The sequence below is a fragment of the Schistocerca americana genome, chromosome 8 (assembly GCF_021461395.2).
Source record: "Schistocerca americana isolate TAMUIC-IGC-003095 chromosome 8, iqSchAmer2.1, whole genome shotgun sequence".
Lineage (NCBI taxonomy): Eukaryota > Metazoa > Arthropoda > Insecta > Orthoptera > Acrididae > Schistocerca > Schistocerca americana.
In genome coordinates, this window is record NC_060126.1 from 451,919,432 (window position 1) to 451,941,619 (window position 22,188).

Sequence of the window (22,188 nt, forward strand, 5' to 3'; positions counted from 1 at the left end):
CGATGTATACTGACGTGGGGATGGTACTGAGGTGTGATTACATTCATTTGTCCGCGCCTTCTGTACGATAAATAGCTTCAGACTATCGCATCACACCATCGTCGCCGAATTTTACTATCGGCGCAACAAAGCCCATTGAATTTTCATTGTGCTGGATTGCATGTATCAGTGCATCGCAAAAACAAGTAATTAATTACCGAATATGACACAATACAGTGATGTGAGTAGTACTTCTACATAGCTTTTAGGAATCCTACTTGTTACAATTTCATACGATTCCCCATTTGTGAGAAAACCTCCGCCAATGAATGCATTGTTCTGTGATAGGGAAGTGGACTTAAGTTTTCCCTGCGAATCGCAAACGTTTTCGATAACTTCCTTGTTTCTACAATGCACGATGTGGAACTTGATTTAAGTTTTCCCTGCGACCCGTTCTCGGTAACTTACTTTTTTAACTGATTGGCAAACCCGTCAGTTTCATTACATGGTGGGAAGTCGGTTATACAGACTGAGTGGGACCGTAGATCACATGGAAAACTGAAAATCCGGAGAATCCGAAAAGCCAGGGAAAAATAACGTCGTTGGTTACATGCTAAAAACATACACGTTGTATTTATTTTCATGTTAAGACACACTTTACACTTCATTTTCGTACTAATGTCGACCAGACATTGAAGAAAAACACCAGTGGTTCTATATACTGAAATAAGCAGCAAGTTTCTTTTGAGTCAGATTTGTGTGTCGTATGTGTGAGGCACGACGACGTAGGCGTTGCACCAGCAATCCTTCGGCCGGATTTGTTTTTACCTGGCGTACCAACTAAAGCATTATTTTGTGCAACTGCGTTGTTGCCCCTGTATTATGTCCCTTTATTATGTCTTCTGAGTGATTGCTAATCTCGTCAGCTGACTCATCGGAGTCGTCTCTGTCTGTTGACAAACAAACGGCGATAATTTCATCGTCAGAAAACATACCGTAGCCATCGTCATCGGCATTTCGCAACGAGTCATTTATTTCTATAACACCTACGTCTGAGCTTCGTCGAATCTTTGCAAATTCTTCCATATCAATTTTAGCAGCAATGTTTTTCAAGAGTTCTCCTTCATGCATCCTATGATCTACATCTAACTTTTAGTCCTGGGACACTACCACTTTCTTTCTCTTTGACATTATTTTACACTTCCAACAAACGAGGCAAATACAGTACATTATTTATTTATTTAATGTGATCAGACCAGTACCATTAGGGCTTTTTTATATCGGACCAGGGATTCCCATACTAGTACTTTTTAACATCATAGTTACCTAAGAAATAACAATGATTTTAATATGATGAATAATAATAAAATAGTATTAGCAGAATTAGAAATGATGTGAACATATGTAGAGACAATATGAACGAATAGCACTGACTAAGAACTAATAAAGTTAATAGTATCAATACTATTATTACTACAGCTGCTACTACTACTACTACTGCTGCTGCTGCTGCTGCTGCCACTAATAATAATAATAATAATAATAATAATAATAATAATTGATAGTGTACCCCACTCATGGTTACTACAAGTATTGGAAATATACAAAGTAGATCCTAAATTGATACAGTTCCTAAACATAGTAATGAAAAATTGGGAAACCACACTTAATATCCAAACAAATTCAAATAATATCACATCACAGCCAATACAGATTAAGTGTGGAATATACCAAGGAGACTCATTAAGTCCTTTCTGGTTCTGCCTTGCTCTGAACCCACTATCCAGCATGCTAAATAATACAAATTATGGATACAATATTACTGGAACATACCCACACAAAATCACACATTTGCTATACATGGATGATCTAAAACTACTGGCAGCAACAAATCAACAACTCAACCAATTACTAAAGATAACAGAAGTATTCAGCAATGATATAAATATGGCTTTTGGAACAGACAAATGTAAGAAAAATAGCATAGTCAAGGGAAAACACACTAAACAGGAAGATTACATATTGGATAACCACAGTGACTGCATAGAAGCGAAGGAAAAAACAGATGCCTATAAATATCTAGGATACAGACAAAAAATAGGAATAGATAATACAAATATTAAAGAAGGACTAAAAGAAAAATATAGACAAAGACTAGCAAAAATACTGAAAACAGATTTGACAGCAAGAAACAAGACAAAAGCTATAAATACTTATGCTACACCAATATTGACCTACTCATTTGGAGTAGTGAAATGGAGTAACACAGACCTAGAAGCACTCAATACACTTACACGATCATAATGCACAAACACAGAATACATCACATACATTAAACAACTGAAAGATTCACATTAAGCAGAAAGGAAGGAGGAAGGGCATTTATCGACATAAGAAACCTACATTATGGCCAGGTAGACAATTTAAGAAAATTCTTTCTAGAACGAGCAGAAACTAGCAAAATACACAAAGCAATCACTCTTATAAATACATCGGCTACACCACTGCAATTTCATAACCACTTCTACAACCCTTTAGATCACATAAAATCAACAGATACGAAGAAAGTAAATTGGAAAAAGAAAACACTACATGGCAAGCACCCGTATCATCTAACACAGCCACACATCGATCAAGACGCATCCAACACATGGCTAAGAAAAGGCAATATATACAGTGAGACGGAGGGATTCATGATTGTAATACAGGATCAAACAATAAACACCAGATATTACAGTAAGCATATTATTGAAGATCCCAATACCACAACAGATAAATGCAGACTTTGCAAACAACAAAGAGAAACAGTAGATCACATCACAAGCGGGTGTACAATACCAGCAAATACAGAATACCCCAGAAGACATGACAATGTAGCAAAAGTAATACATCAACAGCTTGCCTTACAACATAAACTTATAAAACAATACGTTCCCACATACAAGTATGCACCACAAAATGTACTGGAGAATGATGAATACAAATTATACTGGAACAGAACCATTATAACAGATAAAACAACACCACATAACAAACCTGACATCATACTCACCAATAAAAAGAAGAAATTAACACAACTAATCGAAATATCCATACCCAATACAACAAATATACAAAAGAAAACAGGAGAAAAAATTGAAAAATACATCCAACTGGCTGAGGAAGTCAAGGACATGTGGCATCAGGATACAGTTGACATTATACCAATTATACTATCAACTACAGGAGTCATACCACACAATATCCACCAGTACATCAACGCAATACTGCTACATCCAAACTTACATATACAACTACAGAAATCCGCAATTATTGGTACATGTTCAATTACCCGAAAGTTCCTAAATGCAATATAACATATACCGTACAGTTAAAAGGAAGTCACGCTTGATCAAGGTCCGCGTCACTTTCAATTTTTGACCAGACATAACGTCTGAGAAAAGAAAGAAATAACAATAATAGTGGCAGACACAAAATGTGTTTATATGTGTACAAAAGTACACAATTTCTTTCCGAGGGAAAGAAATTTAGGTGTCACTGGCTAAGAGAATTGTGCTATTAGGAAGATCTGGTGGGAAGGAAGGGTGTAGCAGGGCAACGAGTGCGTCTACCGACAAAGACAGGTTTATTGTTCCTTCAGAAGATACATCATTATCTGTTTTCTGAAGCTGGAAATGTTATTCAGTCCTCTGATATAATGAGGCAGATCATACCAGAGACGGGTTCGTGCAACTGAAAAGGACTTCGAGAAAGCAGCTGAGTTATGGAATGGGACAGAAAGGGTTTTACTTTTTGGGAAACGAGTGTTTCTGCTATGTTGTTCAGAGAAGAATGTTAAGGTCTAAGAGAGATATGAGGGACAGAGTACGCTGATAAGACAGTAGAGGAGACGGAGAGTATGGAAAGCTCTGTGCTTGTCTGCACGCAGCCAGGATAGCTGTGCAGAATATGTTGAAATATAATGAAAGAGTCGAACGTCCCAGATATATGGAACGCAGACGTTCTTTCTGGGGAAGTCTTTACAGGGTAACATCAATGCAATGAACAGTTTTAAGTAGAAGCGTTTGTACAAATTTCTTTTTCATTTATAAAGAGATCTTTATATACACTCCTGGAAATTGAAATAAGAACACCGTGAATTCATTGTCCCAGGAAGGGGAAACTTTATTGACACATTCCTGGGGTCAGATACATCACATGATCACACTGACAGAACCACAGGCACATAGACACAGGCAACAGAGCATGCACAATGTCGGCACTAGCACAGTGTATATCCACCTTTCGCAGCAATGCAGGCTGCTGTTCCCCCATGGAGACGATCGTAGAGATGCTGGATGTAGTCCTGTGGAACGGCTTGCCATGCCATTTCCACCTGGCGCCTCAGTTGGACCAGCGTTCGTGCTGGACGTAAAGACCGCGTGAGACGACGCTTCATCCAGTCCCAAACATGCTCAATGGGGGACAGATCCGGAGATCTTGCTGGCCAGGGTAGTTGACTTACACCTTCTAGAGCACGTTGGGTGGCACGGGATACATGCGGACGTGCGTTGTCCTGTTGGAACAGCAAGTTCCCTTGCCAGTCTAGGAATGGTAGAACGATGGGTTCGATGACGGTTTAGATGTACCGTGCACTATTCAGTGTCCCCTCGACGATCACCAGTGGTGTACGGCCAGTGTAGGAGATCGCTCCCCACAACATGATGCCGGGTGTTGGCCCTGCGTGCCTCGGTCGTATGCAGTCCTGATTGTGGCGCTCACCTGCACGGCGCCAAACACGCATACGACCATCATTGGCACCAAGGCAGAAGCGACTCTCATCGCTGAAGACGACACGTCTCCATTCGTCCCTCCATTCACGCCTGTCGCGACACCACTGGAGGCGGGCTGCACGATGTTGGGGCGTGAGCGGAAGACGGCCTAACGGTGTGCGGGACCGTAGCCCAGCTTCATGGAGATGGTTGCGAATGGTCCTCGCCGATACCCCAGGAGCAACAGTGTCCCTAATTTGCTGGGAAGTGGCGGTGCGGTCCCCTACGGCACTGCGTAGGATCCTACGGTCTTGGCGTGCATCCGTGCGTCGCTGCGGTCCGGTCCCAGGTCGACGGGCACGTGCACCTTCCGCCGACCACTGGCGACAACATCGATGTACTGTGGAGACCTCACGCCCCACGTGTTGAGCAATTCGGCGGTACGTCCACCCGGCCTCCCGCATGCCCACTATACGCCCTCGCTCAAAGTCCGTCAACTGCACATACGGTTCACGTCCACGCTGTCGCGGCATGCTACCAGTGTTAAAGACTGCGATGGAGCTCCGTATGCCACGGCAAACTGGCTGACACTGACGGCGGCGGTGCACAAATGCTGCGCAGCTAGCGCCATTCGACGGCCAACACCGCGGTTCCTGGTGTGTCCGCTGTGCCGTGCGTGTGATCATTGCTTGTACAGCCCTCTCGCAGTGTCCGGAGCAAGTATGGTGGGTCAGACACACCGGTGTCAATGTGTTCTTTTTTCCATTTCCAGGAGTGTATTTTTGGAGGACGTGGATGGATGCTTATGACTTCTCACACGTTGCAACCACGTTCTCAGTTTAGTTCAGCTTTACTACTTGACTCTGTACTGAGGGAGAGAAGTTACAGTTCAGTATCAACTTGTTATCTGACGTCTTGTCAGGATCTGCCTATGGCGATTGAATGAACTGCAAGATAATGATTCTCGCCGTAGATTATCGACGCTTCTACGTCTGGAGTATCAATGAGGGCCACATAAATAAGGTTCCACTCTCTATGCCGTGCTTATGTCGTTGACTGTAATTTTATTTAGTACTACACACGAATTGATTTTGGGACTTAAATTTACTTCACTGTGCATCGGCTTATATTCTTAACACATAAAGATACGGTACAAGCGAAATTCAATAAAACCTGCTAACTTCAGAAAATTATTTAAAATAACGTGAGAAATTAGGATCTGCGAAACACAGCAAATGCACTGAATCAATAGGACCATGTGTGACTACTATTTCACAAACAAATGGAAATTTTTTGTGAAGAATAGGAACAAAAATGAATCGCCTAAAACTTGCATCGCAATTATTGCGGAAATAGAAATGTTAATGCTGCGCTGTTTTCACAGAATGGATTGGTAGTCAGGGGCTCGTTTTGTTAACCAAGAAACAGATTGTAATAATACTTAGAAAGTGTATTTGTTATGCAAACATACACTTTTTAATGCAATAATACCTAATGACATTAACAAACTAAAAGTAGGGCAAATTAGAATGTCAGTGGTTTTTTGCAGCATTCTAATGCGCTTACGAGGTGTCGTGTGGTGCAGATTTTCACACCGACAGTTGTTTGTGCCATTTCACTTGCGTAGTTGTTCGATACGATGTTGTTATGTTTGCTTACAGTGTGCTTGTGTTCCTTTACTGCACTGCAATTTGCTTGTCGGTGTATGACAGTCAAAACAGTAGGTCATGAATGGACGATGGGATTTACCAATGTAGAAAAGCAGACAAGTTCACGGTGTATGGAGAGTGTAGGAAGAATTCAATTCGTTCTTGTACGATGTATGCGGCAAGATATCCCAATAGACGTCAACCTTCTCGGCTGGTATTTACTAACCCTCTTTAACCAGTCACGTGAGACTTGGTAGTGCAACATCTAGACAACGTAACAGGAGGAAACAAGTCACGACAGAAGAGAGGGAAGTTAATGTTCCTCCTAACAGACCATCTTCCAAGGATGCTGGTACACGTTCCTCTGCAGACCAGGAGAAACCTATGGTACGAACTTGATGGCTGTGAAGCCCACAGTGCACGAAGTAAGCGTACTACAGAACGTCTTGACGAATTGTTTCCAAATCGTTGGACTGGACAGGCAGGTCCTGTACCCTGGTAGGCAAATTCCCTGGATTTGACGCCTGCAAACTTTTTTCTGTGGGGATAGCTGAAAGACGCTATCTACAAGGACGTACCAACTGCTCCCGATGATATGCAACGACGTATTACTGCTGCCTCGTCGGACATCTCCGCTGAAATGCTAGCACGTGTGCAGCAGTGTTTCCGTACCAAACTGGAAGAGCGTGTTGCCGCTGCCGGTGGTCATTTTGATCACAACCTGTGATAGTCAACTGTCGCGTTTATGGCCAGAAGCCGCGTCACTAGTGTGTGCACATGTATTGTTCTTTAGTGAGTGCTGCCACCGGTACTGTACAAGTGTCAGTGTGGGAACTTTTCAACATAAGATACCTCGTAAACGACACGCACTAGAATCCTGTAGCAAACATCACTCACATACTAATTTACACTACTTTTACTTTGTTAAGGTCAATAGGCATGGTTGCACTTAAATAGTGTATGATTTCACAAAAAATACAATTAGTAAGTACACTACTGGCCGTTAAAATTGCTACACCACGAAGATGACGTGCTACAGATGCCAAATTTAACGGACAGGAAGAAGATGCTGTGATATGCAAATGCTTAGCTTTTCAAAGCATTCACATAAGGTTGGCGCCGGTGGCGATACCTACAACGTGCTGACATGAGGAAAGTTTCTCATCCTCAAACAGCAGTTTACAGGCGTTGCCTGGTGAAACGTTGTTGTGATGCCTCGTGTAAGAAGGAGAAATGCGTACCAACACGTTTCAGACTTTGATAAAGGTCGCATTGTAGCCTATCGCGATTGTGGTTTATCGTATCGCGACATTGCTGCTCGCGTTGGTCGAGACCCAGTGACTGTTAGCAGAATATGGAATCGGCGGGTTCAGGAGCGTAATAAGGAACGCCGTGCTGGATCCCAACGGCTTCGTATCACTAGCAGTCGAGATGACAGGCATCTTATCCACATGGCTGTAACGGATCGTGCAGCCACGTCTCGATCCCTGGGTCAACAGATGGGGACGTTTGCAAGACAACAACCATCTGCACGAACAGTTCGACGACGTTTGCAGCAACATGGACTATCAGCTCGGAGACCATGGCTGCGGTTATCCTTGACGCTGCATCACAGACAGGAGCTGCTGCGATGGTGTACTCAACGACGAACCTGGGTGCACGAATGGCAAAACGTCATTTTTCGGATGAATCCAGGTTCTGTTTACAGCATCATGATGGTCGCATCCGTGTTTGGCGACATCGCGGTGAACGCACATTGGAAGTGTGTATTCGTCATCGCCATACTGGCGTATCACCCGGCGTGATGGTATGGGGTGCCATTGGTTACAGCTCTCGATCACCTCTTGTTTGCATTGACGGCACTTTGAATAGTGGACGTTACATTTCAGATGTGTTACGACCCGTGGCTCTACCCTTCATTCGGTCCCTGCGAAACCCTATAGTTCAGCAGGATAATGCCGATCGCATGTTGCAGGTACTGTACGGGCCTTTCCGGATACAGAAAATGTTTGACTCCTGCCCTGGCCAGCACATTCTCCAGATCTCTCACCAACTGAAAACGTCTGGTCAATGGTGGCCCAGCAACTGGCTCGTCACAATTCGCCAGTCACTACTCTTGATGAACTGTGGTATCGTGTTGAAGCTGCATGGGCAGCTGTACCTGTACACGCCATCGAAGCTCTGTTTGACTCAATGCCCAGGCTTATCAAGGATCTACATCTACGTGATTACTCTGCTATTCATAATTGAGTGCCTGGCAGAGGGTTCAATGAACCACCTCCAAGCTGTCTCTCTACCGTTTCACTCTCGAACGGCGCGCGGGAAAAACGAGCACTTAAATTTTTCTGTGCGAGCCCTGATTTCTCTTATTTTATCGTGATGATTATATCTCCCTATGCAGGTGGGTGCCAACAGAATGTTTTCGCAGTCGGAGGAGAAAACTTGTGATTGATATTTCATGAGAAGATCCCTTCGCAAGGAAAAACACCTTTGTTTTAATGATTGCAACACCAATTCACGTATCATGCCTGTGGCACTGTCTCACCTATTTCGCGATAATACAAAACGAGCCGCTCTTCTTTGAACTTTTTTAATATCATTCGTCAGTCTCACCTCATACGGATCCCACACCGTACAGCAATACTCCAGAATAGGGCGCACAAGTGTAGTGTAAGAAGTCTCTTTAGTAGATCTGTTGCAGCCTCTAAGTGTTCTGCCAATGAATCACAGTCTTTGGTTTGCTCTACCCACAACATTCTCTATGTGATCGTTCCAATTTAGGTTATTTGTAACTGTAATCCCTAAGTATTTAGTTGAATTTACAGCCGTCAAATTTGTGTGACTTATTGCGTAATCGAAATTTAGCGGATTTCTTTTAGTACTCATATGAATAACTTCACACTTTTCTTTATTCATGGTCGACTGCCACTTTTCGCACCACACAGATATATTATCTAAATCATTTTGCAATTCATTTTGGTCATCTGATGACTTTACAAGACGGTAAATGACAACATCGTCTGCAAATAATCTAAGAGGGCTACTCAGATTGTCTCCTGTGTCGTTAATATAGATCAGGAACAATAGAAGGCTTATAACACTTCCTTGGGGAACGCCGGATATTGCTTGTGTTTTACTCGATGACTTTCCGTCTATTACTACGAACTGTGACCTTTCTGACAGGAAATCACGAATCCAGTCGCACAACTTAAGCGATGTTCCATAGGCACACAGTATGGTTAGAAGACCATTGTGAGGAACGGTGTCGGAAGCCTTCTGAAAATCTAAAAATATGGAGTCAATTTGACATCTCCTGTCGATAGCACTCATTACTTCATGAGTATAAAGAGCTAGTTGTGTTTCGCAAGAGCGATATTTTCTGAATCCGTGCTATGTGTCAATAAATCGGTTTTTTCAACGTACTTCATAATGTTGGAATACAGTATATGTTCCAAAACCCTACTGCCAACCGACGATGCTGATATGGGCCTGTAATTCAGCGGATTACTCCGATTTCCTTTTTTTTGGTATTGGTGTGACTTGAGCAACTTTCCAGTCTTTAGGTACGGAACTTTCTGTGAGCGAGCGGTTGTATATAATGCCTAAATATGGAGCTATTGCATCTGCATACTCTGAAAGGAATCTGACTGATATACCATCTGGATCGGAAGCCTTGCCTTTATTGCTTTGCGACACCGAGGATATTTACTTCTACGTTTATCATCTTCGCAGCTGTTCTTGATTGGAATTCGAGAATATTTACTTCGCCTTCATTGGTGAACGAGTTTCGGAAAACCGTGTTTAATAACACTGCTTTGGTGGCACTGTCATCAGTGACTTCACCGTTGTTATCGCGCAGTGAAAGTATTAATTGCATCTTGCCACTAGTGTGCTTTGTATATGACCAGAATCTCTTTGCGTTTTCTGCCAGATTCCGAGACAGAGTTTCGTTGTGGAAATTATTAAAAGCATCTCGCATTGACGCACGCGCTCTATTTCGAACTTCTGCAAAATTTTGGCAATCTTCAGGATTTTGCGTTCTTTTAAATTTGGCATGCTTTTTTCGTTGCTTCTGCAACAGCGATCTGACCCGTTTTGTATACCACGGGGGATCAGTACCATCACTTATTAATTTATGTGGTATAGATCTCTCACTTTTCGTCGATACTATCTCTTTGAAATCATCCCACATCTTTTCTACGCTTACATGATCAGATCGGAAGGAGTGGAGACTGTCTCTTAAAAAGGCGTTAAGAGCATTTTTATCAGCTTTTTTTAAACTTTGCGTTTCTTTTTGGTGGTTGTGGGTGTTACGGTGTTCATCCCAGCAGCAACTGCCTTGTGGTCGCTAATCCATGTATTCATCATGCTACTCCCTATTTGTCCACGATTATTTGTTGCTAAGAGGTCAAGTATGCTTTCGCAACCATATACGCTTCGAGAAGACTCATGAACTAATTGTTCACAATAATTTTCTGAGAAAGCTTTCATTACAATTTCGGATGACGTTTTATGCCTGCCGCCGGCTTTAAACGTATAATTTTTCCAATATATCAAGGGTAGATTGAAATGGCCACCGACTATAACTTATGACTTGGTTACCTATTTGAAATGAAACCCAAGTTTTCTTTGAACTGTTGAGCAAGTATATCTTCTGAGTCGAGGGGGTCGGTAAAACGATACAATTAATAGTTTAGTCCGATTGTCAAGTATAACTTCTGTCCGTAGTATGACCTATGCAAAACCATTTTATTTTGAAGAGAAAACAGTACACAACTTTTGGAATTGAGAGGCTGATCCTGTTTAGCAGTCTGTGTCAATACTCTTCGTCTTGGTTGCACCTCAACTCGTTGCAGGATTCAGACAGTGTGGCGACGGTGAGGCGTGATGCTAGTATTTGAGGTTCTGCGTTAATAATTACGTATGCAGATCCTTCTTAAGTGTATGTTCCCATATAACGATATGACTCTCGTGGTGTGTCATCTGTCGTACTGAGCTTGATGTCGCGGGAATGGAGTTCAAGGGTGTGCAATCCGAAACACGTGCCACTGACCTGTTTACAGAGTATGTGTACATGATGTCCTACTTCTGGGCATTCGCGGAAAAGTTTCATTTTAGTAAGTGACACGCCGCAGTTCTTGGTTTATTCGCGTCTAAACGTAGTCCTCGAAATGTTCAAATCTCATGTCGTGCACACGCATTGTTCAACCAGTGACCAATCGATTTCCGTCCATTGGCAGATGCGAAAACTACCTGGGGTCAGCCAGGAATAAAAGCACAGCGCACAATTCACAGTTTACTCAATAGTAACAACCGTCTTTCTGCAGTTCAGACCGACAAGGTGCGCATTTTGATTTAAATGTGTTATCTGTGGCTTTACGTACGAAAATCAACCAACCAGCCATGCCGTCAAGTTAACAATCTGCGTTTCTGCCTCACCTACTCTACCACTGGGTTGCTCTGTTTCGATAGTCGAAACACGTTCTCTCACAGCGAAGATAAATAGTTCAGTTACATATACAAGGTCAAAAAAATGTTCAAATGTGTGTGAAATCTTATGGGACTGAACTTCTAAGGTCATCAGTCCCCAAGCTTACGCACTACTTAACCTAAATTATCCTAAGAACAAACACACACACACCCATGCCCGAGGAAGGAATCGAACCTCCGCCGGGACCAACCGCACAGTCCATGACTGCAGCGCCTTTGACCGCTCGGCTAATCCCGTGCGGCTATACAAGGTCAGTCAGGAGGAAAGGTATATGCTTTGAGGGATAATGGCGTTGGTGATTCTGAACAGGAAACTTCGAATGAACACAGACTATGCTCGTTTCTTGACCGTATCCGACATATAGTTCTTTGGAACTCACGGGCGTCAGTCGCATGTGCTCGTTCACCATTATTCACACGCGAATACAATCAAAGCGACATTATACTACGTGAAGTTGTCGTTACTGACCATTCACTTGCTAGTGTCTTACATGCGTATGGACGAATGAGCTCTGATTACCAACGCAGTAGCTGTCTATTAAAGAACTGAAAAATACATCACAGCTGACGGTGGACTTTTTGAGCATCTTTTGTGAGGAAATGTACACAATCAAAGAAATCATTAGATCACAATGTTTCATTTACTAACACATGCATTTGTCCTGTTCCCCATTGTTTTCATCAATTTCCTCGGAAACTGTTAAGAAGAGGACGTTTGTTCGTATGATGTTTTTTGTTCAGAAACAGTAACACTGCCACCTCGCAAAGCGTGCACCTTTCCCCCAACTCAACCTGTATTTGTAATATTTGACTGAAACAATATTCACCAATTATTGGAACGAATAAAACAGACTAAGAAGAAGCATATATATACAGGGTGTCCCAGCTATCTTGTCCACCCAAAATATCTCTGGAACAATAACAGCTATTGGAAAACGACTTTCACCGGTATCAATGTAGGGCTGGGGCCCATGAATGTACATTTTTGGAAACATTCTAAAACGAAAGCATATGTATTTTTTAACACAAACTTATCTTTTTTTAAATGGACCTCCTATATTTTTTCTTCAGCAATCCATAGCATGACAAAGCACATACACAATGGCGTTGATTGCATCGCAATATTCCCATTACATCCCGAGATATTGAGACTCGAAGTTGACGCTTGAAACACCCGACATGCGCTGCTAGCGCACGTCCTGAGGCTCAGGCGTGAACCCCATGCTGCCCATAATCGCGATGTGATTGACATGTGTAATCACACCTCCATAATTATCAAGAGGGACACTTACTTGTCAATCACATCGCGATTACGGGCAGCATGGGGTTCACGCCTGAGCCTCAGGACGTGCGCTAGCGGCGCATGTCGGGTGTTTCAAGCGTCAACTTCGAGTCTCAATATCTCGGGATGTAATGGAAATATTGAGATGCAATCAACGCCATTGTGTATGTGCTTTGTCATGCTATGGATTTCTGAAGAAAAAATATAGGAGGTCAATTTAAAAAAACATAAGTTTGCGTTAAAAAACACATATGCTTTTGTTTTAGAATGTTCCCAAATATGTACATTCATGGGCCCCAGCCCTACATTGATACCGGTGAAAGTCGTTTTCCAATAGCTGTTATTATTCCAGAGATATTTTGGGTGGACAAGATAGCTGGGACACCATATATATATATATATATATATATATATATATATATATATATATATATATATATATATATAAGGTATGTCCGGAAAATACGTATAAAAGTTGAACAATGTCTTTATGTTACAAGTTGCAATCACCGCCAGGTGGACTACTGCTGTAATCAATCCATCAACGCTCAGTTCGAGTCAGAGCACTCTGCGTGAAGGTGGGAGTGTGCGGCAGCTTGTTGACAGTTACCCATTTTCTCCTGCCGCCGGCATGGAGCTCTCTCTGATTGAGGAACAGCGCGTCAACATCAAGTTTCTTGCAAAGCTATGCAAGAATGGCCGTGGGATTTTTGAGTGTTTGAAACAGGTTTACGGAGACAATTCTCTGAAGGAACAAACCGTGAACAAGTGGTTAAAAAGGTTCCGGGATGGCCGAGAACAAGTGAACGATGACCCTCGCCCAGGACGCCCGTCGACATCGAGTTCCGATGCAAATGTTGAACGAATTCGGGCTTGTGTTCTTAAAGACCGTAGATTGACAGTCAGAATGATTGCTGACGAGCTGTCAATCCCCAAAACAATCGTTCACGAAATCCTGACACAGAAATTTGAAATGAAGAAATTGTGTGCGAAAATGGTACCGAAGCTCTTGACGCCAGAACAGAAAGCAAAGAGGGTTGAGTGCTGTGACGATTGGTTGGGAGCAGAGGAACGAGGGGACTTTCTCAACCGAGTCATCACTGAAGACGAGTCCTAGTTTTACGAATTCGATGTGGAGCTCAAATCTCAAAGCAAGGAATGGAAACTAGCAGGAGAACCGAGAACAAAAAAGTCGCGAAAATCAAGGTCCAATGTGAAGACAAGTTGATTGTTTTCTTTGATTCTAGGGGCATTGTTCACAAGGAATTTGTCCCTCCCGGCCAGAGAGTGAACGGAAATTTTTACTTTGAAGTTCTGACACGTCTCAGAGCTCGTGTGGCTCGAGTTCGACCGGAGTTGGCAAAAGTTGGCAAGTGGATCCTTCATCACGACAATGCGCCCGCTCACACGTCGCTCGTTGTGCGCGAGTTTTTGGCCCGAAGCTCAATCACCGTGACAGACCACCCGCCTTATTCACCCGATTTAGCCCCGTGTGACTTCTTCATGTTCCCGAAATGCAAAACGGTCCTTCGGAGGCGGCACTTGGGAGATGCGGAAGCCATCAAGGCGGGAACGACACGGCAACTGGACAACATCACAACTGAAGACTTTCAGCAATGCTATCAACAGTGGAAACGGCGTTGGCAGAGGTGTATCGCGTCTCAGGGCGAGTACTTTGAAGGAGACCATATTGTAATACCTGAATAATTGTAAATATATATACTGTCTAGATGTACACCTTTACAGAGCATAGATTGTTACAACGGAAACACAGAGTATATTTATAATGCTTTAGAATCGGCGTTAAAAATGTTTTCCGTCAGTGGCAGGCATTGCGAGCTTCTGAGCGCTGACTCGAGCGCAAACATTCGTCCACGTGGCAGCACCGGTGACATTTACGACCGCGTTGGAGGGGTGCATTCAACTGAAACGCAGTGCTTTTTTGCTTCCTCTCATAGTCTCATCACCACTATTATCTTTAAATAAGGACGTCTTGTTTTATAAAACGAAGTTTTCTCGGCTGCTTCCGGTTTTTCAGTGTGATTCGTCTCGTTGCACGTGACCCTTCTTGCTACGGTTTTGCCCATTGAAAATTTACCAGGGTTTCCTCGCAAACGCTGGGTTACTCGATATTTTTGCACGGAGTGTTTCTTCATCGAGAATTATGGTGTGCGTGGTGTAAGACCTTCGGTACACACACCATCAGATTATTTGACCTTTCGCTCTAACGAAGTAGGCGAGTGTCAGCAATATGTCTCGTGGTCTTATTGTGGCGTGTTTATCTTCTGCTGTTAGGTCAGACGATAGAAATGCCACTTGCACGCTTAGAGTAGCAGATTGACGGCGACCAACTTTCAATAGAACTTGATTAATTTTCGCACACATTTATTAAAATAACAACAATCATAAACCTTACTTAACTTGATTCTGGATGCTATTTACAATTGACAATCTGACGTTCCTTTGGTCTTGGTACGTTAATCTTATTCTCACATATCTCTGATACTTGACAAAGTGTCTAATCATATATCTTCATGGCTATGTACAGGAATATGGTAATATAATTAGGCGCAGACTGAAACTTGACTATAGACTGGTGCAGACTAATGCAGACTGACTAATCGGAGGTCTGTACACTCGTTATAATACTTCGAGCGTTCAGGTGTCACTGCGCGAGTGTGATCCGCGAGGAGAAAAGGTTCTACGTTAGCAGCAATCTCATTGGCTGCGTGACATATTAATACGCGGATCGGCGGAAGCAGAATTTGGTCCGTCTCTATGGCAGCGCCATCTCGTAGTGCGGAGACGGACGAGCTGTTGTGCTTAGCGGGGCGCGCTCTAGTGGGAAATTCTGTACGCGCTGACTACGCGGAACTACGTACACAACAAGAATCAAGTTGTATCGCAGTCAGTTGCTCTGAAAAACTTTATTAATTATGTATTTCGGATGATACTAATCGTCATCAGGTACAAGGAGCTTTTCAGTTACGGCGTGTGTCTGGATGCATACATGGCATTCCATCCCACAGTAAAATGGCTCTGAGCACTATGCGACTTAACTTCTGAGGTCATCAGTCGCCTAGAACCTAAGGACATCACACACATCCATGCCCGAGGCAGGATTCGAACCTGCGACCGTAGCGGTCGCTCGGCTACAGACTGTAGCGCCTAGAACCGCACGGCCACTCCGGCCGGCCATCCCACAGTACAACGTAATTTTCGATATAAGCAATATGGTACCAACTACTGAAAACAGAGCATTTTGTGTTTCAAAACGCAGTTCCACATCGCATCGTGAACAAAATCTGTGGCGAATTCCCGGAAATCGTGTAAGTTAATGCAGTTGCGCGGGACCGTTATTTAGCCGCCTTTCTCGGGACAAGAGCAGAGCTCTGGAGTGGTGAAGAAAGGGCCTGTACGGGGGAGGGGAAAGGGGTGAGAGGGGGGGGGGTGAGAGACCCGAATCGCCGTGGTGAGCAACTGAGAGCCCGCGGGCTCACCGACGGCCGGCCAGCAGCGCCGCTAATCCCATTAGCTAATTATTTACAAAATGAGGAGCTCTTAATTGCGATACTCGGCGAAGAGTGGCGGACGGCGCCTGGGGGGGGGGGGGGGGGGCGCGGGGGCGGCGGTCCTTAAACGGCCGCGGCGCCGCCGGTCGTAACGCAGGTCCGCCCCGGCGCTGTCTGCGAGCAAAGAACCGATTGGGTGCCCGACGCTACAGGCTGGAGCGTTAAAAGACAGAGAGAAGTGCCGACAGAAAGGGACGAGTAGATCCTTCGGAAGTACCAGTCCAGCGAGAACAGCCTACTAAACTACTCGGAAAAGCTGTTGCACGCAATCATGACTGCATAGTTACCGCTTTTTTAATCAGAAAAATCTCTTTCTAATCATATTTCTGATCACAGAAATTCGCGTACAGCCTCCTGTGTAGTCGAGGTAAGAGTGAACTTGCTTTCTGAAGTGTATGACATAACCTCCCACCAACAGCTAAAAGCATCCTATCAGTGGAAAAAGCTTCGTTCTTTGGGATCTTGTTCAGTTGACATGTGTGTGAAATTTCTAAGTCTATTTCAAACAGTTTGAAGATTCCACCAGAAAAATGCTCCGATTGGATAACAAAAACGGCGAATATGCTGCTGTTTAAATGACCAGCTGCCTCATTCTAAATGAGGTTACATTTTTGATGTCATGCGCTTTTTTAAAATAAGGGATACAGCTCTATGTCTACAGTTCAGAGGATGTACCACCATTATATTACATACTATTATATACAGTCATATCAGCAACTATTTTACATTTCATATCAACACCTTTACCACGGACAAAGACACAAATATTATCATCAAGAGAGAGCTTACAAGACCTGCGGGTCCTAACACACAATGGCTACCCACGAACGGTACCTGCGCAGTGTCCTCAATACGTCGCAACTGTTAGCAGTGGTCAGAGTGTAAGTAGGCTGTTTAGGTTTTTATGTTGGTAACGCCACGTAGCGCTCTGTATGAAAATCACTGGCTGTGCTGTGTGCAGTCTGTGGCTGCTTTCCATTGTTGGAATATTCGCTATTGTAGTGCTGGGCAGCTGGATGTGAACAGCGCGTAGCGTTGCGCAGTTGGAGGTGAGCCGCCAGCAGTGGTGGATGTGGGGAGAGAGATGGCAGAATTTTAAGAGCTGACGATCTGGACGTGTGTCCGCCAGAAAGAGTAAATTTCTAATAGTGGATATCATGAACTGCTATATATATTATGACTTTTGAACACTATTAAGGTAAATACATTGTTTGTTCTCTATCAAAATCTTTCATTTGCTAACTATGCCTATCAGTAGTTAGTGCCTTCAGTAGTTAGAATTTTTTATTCAGCTGGCAGGATTGCAGTAGTTTGAGTAACGAAGATTTTTGTGAGGTAAGTGATTCATGAAAGGTATAGGTTATTGTTAGTCAGGACCATTCTTTTGTACGGATTTTTCAAAGTCAGATTGCGTTGCGCTAAAAATATTGTGTATCTGTTTAAGCACAGTCATTTATAATTTTTCTAAGGGGACGATTCAAGAGGAGTGTTTTGTGTAGTTGTGAGTGCAGCTTGTCGCAGCTAAGAGAATTCGGACGTGGATAAACTATTCGTGCTCGTATGGTGGATACATCCGTAACCAAGGTAACCTAAGTGTTTGGTATTTCATGAGGTAACGTATCGAAGATTTATACCGCATACAGGGAAAGCGAGAAATCTTCATTCGCTAAGTAAAAAAAAAAAAAAATGGTTCAAATGGCTCTGAGCACTATGGGACTTAACATATGAGGTCATCAGTCCCCTAGAACTTAGAACTACTTAAACCTAACTATCCTAAGGACATCACACGCATCCATGCCCGAGGCAGGATTCGAACCTGCGACCGCAGCGGTCGCTCGGCTCCAGACTGAAGCGCCTAGAACCGCTCGGCCACGCCGGCCGGCCATTCGCTAAGTCACAACGCGAGCGAAAGTGCTTGTTGAGTAACAGTGACGAACGGTCATTGAAGAGGATTTTGACGAAAAATAAGAGCAAATCGGCTGCAAAAGCCACTGCAGAACTGAATGACGCAATCGTGACCCGTGTCAGCAGCAAAACAACTCGAATCGAACTTCTGAAGCTGAGAATTGCAGGGCAAGCTGGAACGTAACAGGAAGACGTGGTGACGAAGCCAGAAAACATGGAGTATGGAGCAGAGGAATAGTGTCATTTGGACGGATGAGTCTTCTTCTACTCTGTTTCCAAACTCTGGCAGAGTTTACGTCCCAAGAGTAAAACATGGTGGAAATTCGGTGATGATTTGAGTTGACATATTGTGGCATTCCATGCGTCTGCAAGGTCTCATCTCTGACAAGCATTATGTTACCATTTTGGCTGGACATGTCCATTCCTTGTACAGTGTTTGTTTCCTGATGGTGATGCTGGCCTCGCGGGATTAGCCGAGCGGTCTAGGACTTGTACTGATACCCCACCGTATACAAACAGGTCAGAACACTATTTCAGAAGCAATGAAAGAAAAAGGCCAAATTTAAAAGAATGCAACATCCCCAAAATCGGTGAAGTATTACAGAAGCTCGAAATTTAGAGCGAACTTCAATGCGAGATGGTTTTAACAGTTTCCACAACGAAACTCTGTCTCGCAATCGAGCAGAAAATCCAGAGAGATTCTGGTCGTACGTAAAGTACACCAATGGCAAAACGCCATCAATGCCTGCACTGCTGAATCGCTCCATGCAAATGACGGGATGGTTCCTTTTAAAGGGCACGGCCGACTTTCTTCCCCATCTTTCCCTAATCTGATGGGACCGATGACATCGCTGTTTGGTCCTCTCTTCCATAATCAGCCAACCAACCTTCACTGTGCGATAATAATGGTGATGTTACTGATGACAGTGCCACTTAAGCAAAGTCACTAAGCACGGTTTTGCGAAATTCCTACAACCAAAGAAGACGAATATAATATTCCAGAATTCGAATCAAGAACAGCTGCCAACATGAATAGGTATCCTAGGTGAAGTGAAGGAGCTTAAAACACTTGATAAATGCGAACATTTTAGGTTAGGCTTTACCGTGACAGTTCTTGATATCGAATGAAACAACAAGTTTCGAAAGTTTGAACCTCTATCATCAGGTGGACTTACATGTGTTAGTATGACATATATGTCTATTGGGTTACTATTTTGGGTAACTCGTGGTACTGTCTAGCGGAGAAACAAAAACACTATTTCAGAACGTGGTTTTGGGGAGGTTTTTGACTAAAAACTAAACGTATATCTAGAGGTGAAAATAGACAAGTAAAATAGAATACTTCCAGCCGTCACAGGCATCTTTCTCCATTGTAACACGTCACACATGAACTGCCATATTTTCTGGATAACGATGGTGTCTGGAAATACTAGGTGCAAAGAACATATAGCGAAACAGAAACATTATCTCGAAGTACAAGGAATAGTTTTGAAGGATTGTGGAGATCTTTGTTTGAGTAGCTGAATGCATGTGTTGGAACAAATATTTCAAGGGGTTGAAAGGAGTGTACTCGGGCACATTTGTATGTGGCACCAGAATAAGATAAGAATATTAATAAATTAAAATGAAACTAGTATACTATAAACGATGTATGTCTCTGATAGGCTCGATAATGCGGATCGCTGACTGTGCGCAACCGCAGAGCTAAAGGTGTTGAACTGCTAGTGTTGGAGTAAGGGAGCGCTTGGCTGTGAGGGAAAGACGGTGGAGTAGGCAGTTTGTGGGGTGTGCTGTGTGAAGCCACCAAGAGTTAGATTAATGTAGGTGTGTCAATATTGTTGAACATGGAAGCAGAAGTCTTCATACAACCAAGGTAAACATGTTGAATAATTATGATTTCTGTTTTTGACAACGCGTTAGTATAGATGAGTTGACTGATAATTTGTAATTACTCCGTAGCCCCAGAATGTACGTAAACAGTTTTGATAAAAGGGTTAGTTAGATATTTCAATTTTTTAATGTTTTTAAGATTTGTTAACAGAGCTATGTATAATCATTGTATGTGCAAGTACTGAATAAACCTTCGTTAAGTGAAGCTAGTGTTCGTCATTCATCTAATTACACCTTCTTCTACGTGACAATATACAACCGCTCACCCGCAGAAAGATCCGTACCCAAAGACTGGAAAGTTGCACAAGTCACACCAATAGCCAAGAAAGGAAAAAACAATAATCCGCTGAATTACTGATTCATATCGCTAACGTCGATTTGCTGTAGTATTTTGGAACATTTACTGTGCTCGAACATTATGAATGTGAAAAGTGTGTACTGACAAATTGACAACACATCGCTCTTGTGAAATACAATTCAGTGATAAGGACGAAGATGTGGAGCACAAATGGAAAAAATTCAAAGGCATCGTTCAATATGACCTAGACAAATATGTTCCGAATAAGGTTTTAAGGGATGGGAAAGATCTACCATGGTTTAATAGCCGTGTTAAAAAAGCGCTACATAAACAAAGAGCACTTCAACTCAGAGTCAAGAAAAGTAAAAATTTAGCTGACAAAAAAAAGCTGAACGAAGCGAAAATGAGCGTAAGGAGAGCAATGAGAGAAGCGTCCAATGATTTCGAAAATAAGACGTTGTCAACCGACCTGAGCAAAAACCGTAAGCGGTTTTGGTCGTATGTAAAAACAGTAAGTGGGTCAAAATTATCTATTCATTCTCTCAGCGACCACACCGACAACGAAACGGAAGATAACAGAGAGAAGACCGAAATACTGAATCCGGTCTCCCGAAGTTGTTTCACGGCGGAAGATCGTAACACGGTCCCTCCTTTCAATCGTCGCGCGACCGTCGAAATGGCAGATAACTGAGATAACCGATCGCGGAACTGAAAAGCAACTACAATCGCTTAGTAGTGGAAAGGTTTCAGGACCAGATGAGGTACCTACAAGATTCTATAAAGATTATGCGAAAGAACTTGCTCCCCTTCAAATAGTAATTTATCGTAGATCGCTTGAGCAACGAAAGGTACCTAACGCTTGGAAAAAAGCGTAGGCTATTCCCGTTTTTAAGAAAGGCCGTAAGACAGATCCACACAATTGTAGACCTATATCGTTGACGTCAACTTTGTAGAATTATGGAACAGGTTTCATGCACAAGAATTATGACGTTCTTGGAAAATCAAAAGCTCCTCTATAAAAATCAACATGGATTCCTCAAACAGAGATCGTGCGAAACTCAGCTCGCTCTTTTCCTCCAACGGCGCTCAGGCTGATGCCGTGTTCGTTGATTTTAGCAAGGCATTTGACACCGTCCCGCACTGCCGTTTAATGAAAAAAATACGAGCATACGTTGTATCCGAGCAGACCTGCGACTGGATTCAAGACTTTCCTGTAGAAATAGCTCAACACTTCGCTCTTAACTGAACTAAATCGACAGATGTAAACGTAATATCCGGAGTACCACAGGGAATTGTGGTAGGACCGCTGCTGTTTACAATATATATAAATGATCTAGTAGAAAGCGTCGGAAGCTCTTTAAGGCTATTCGCA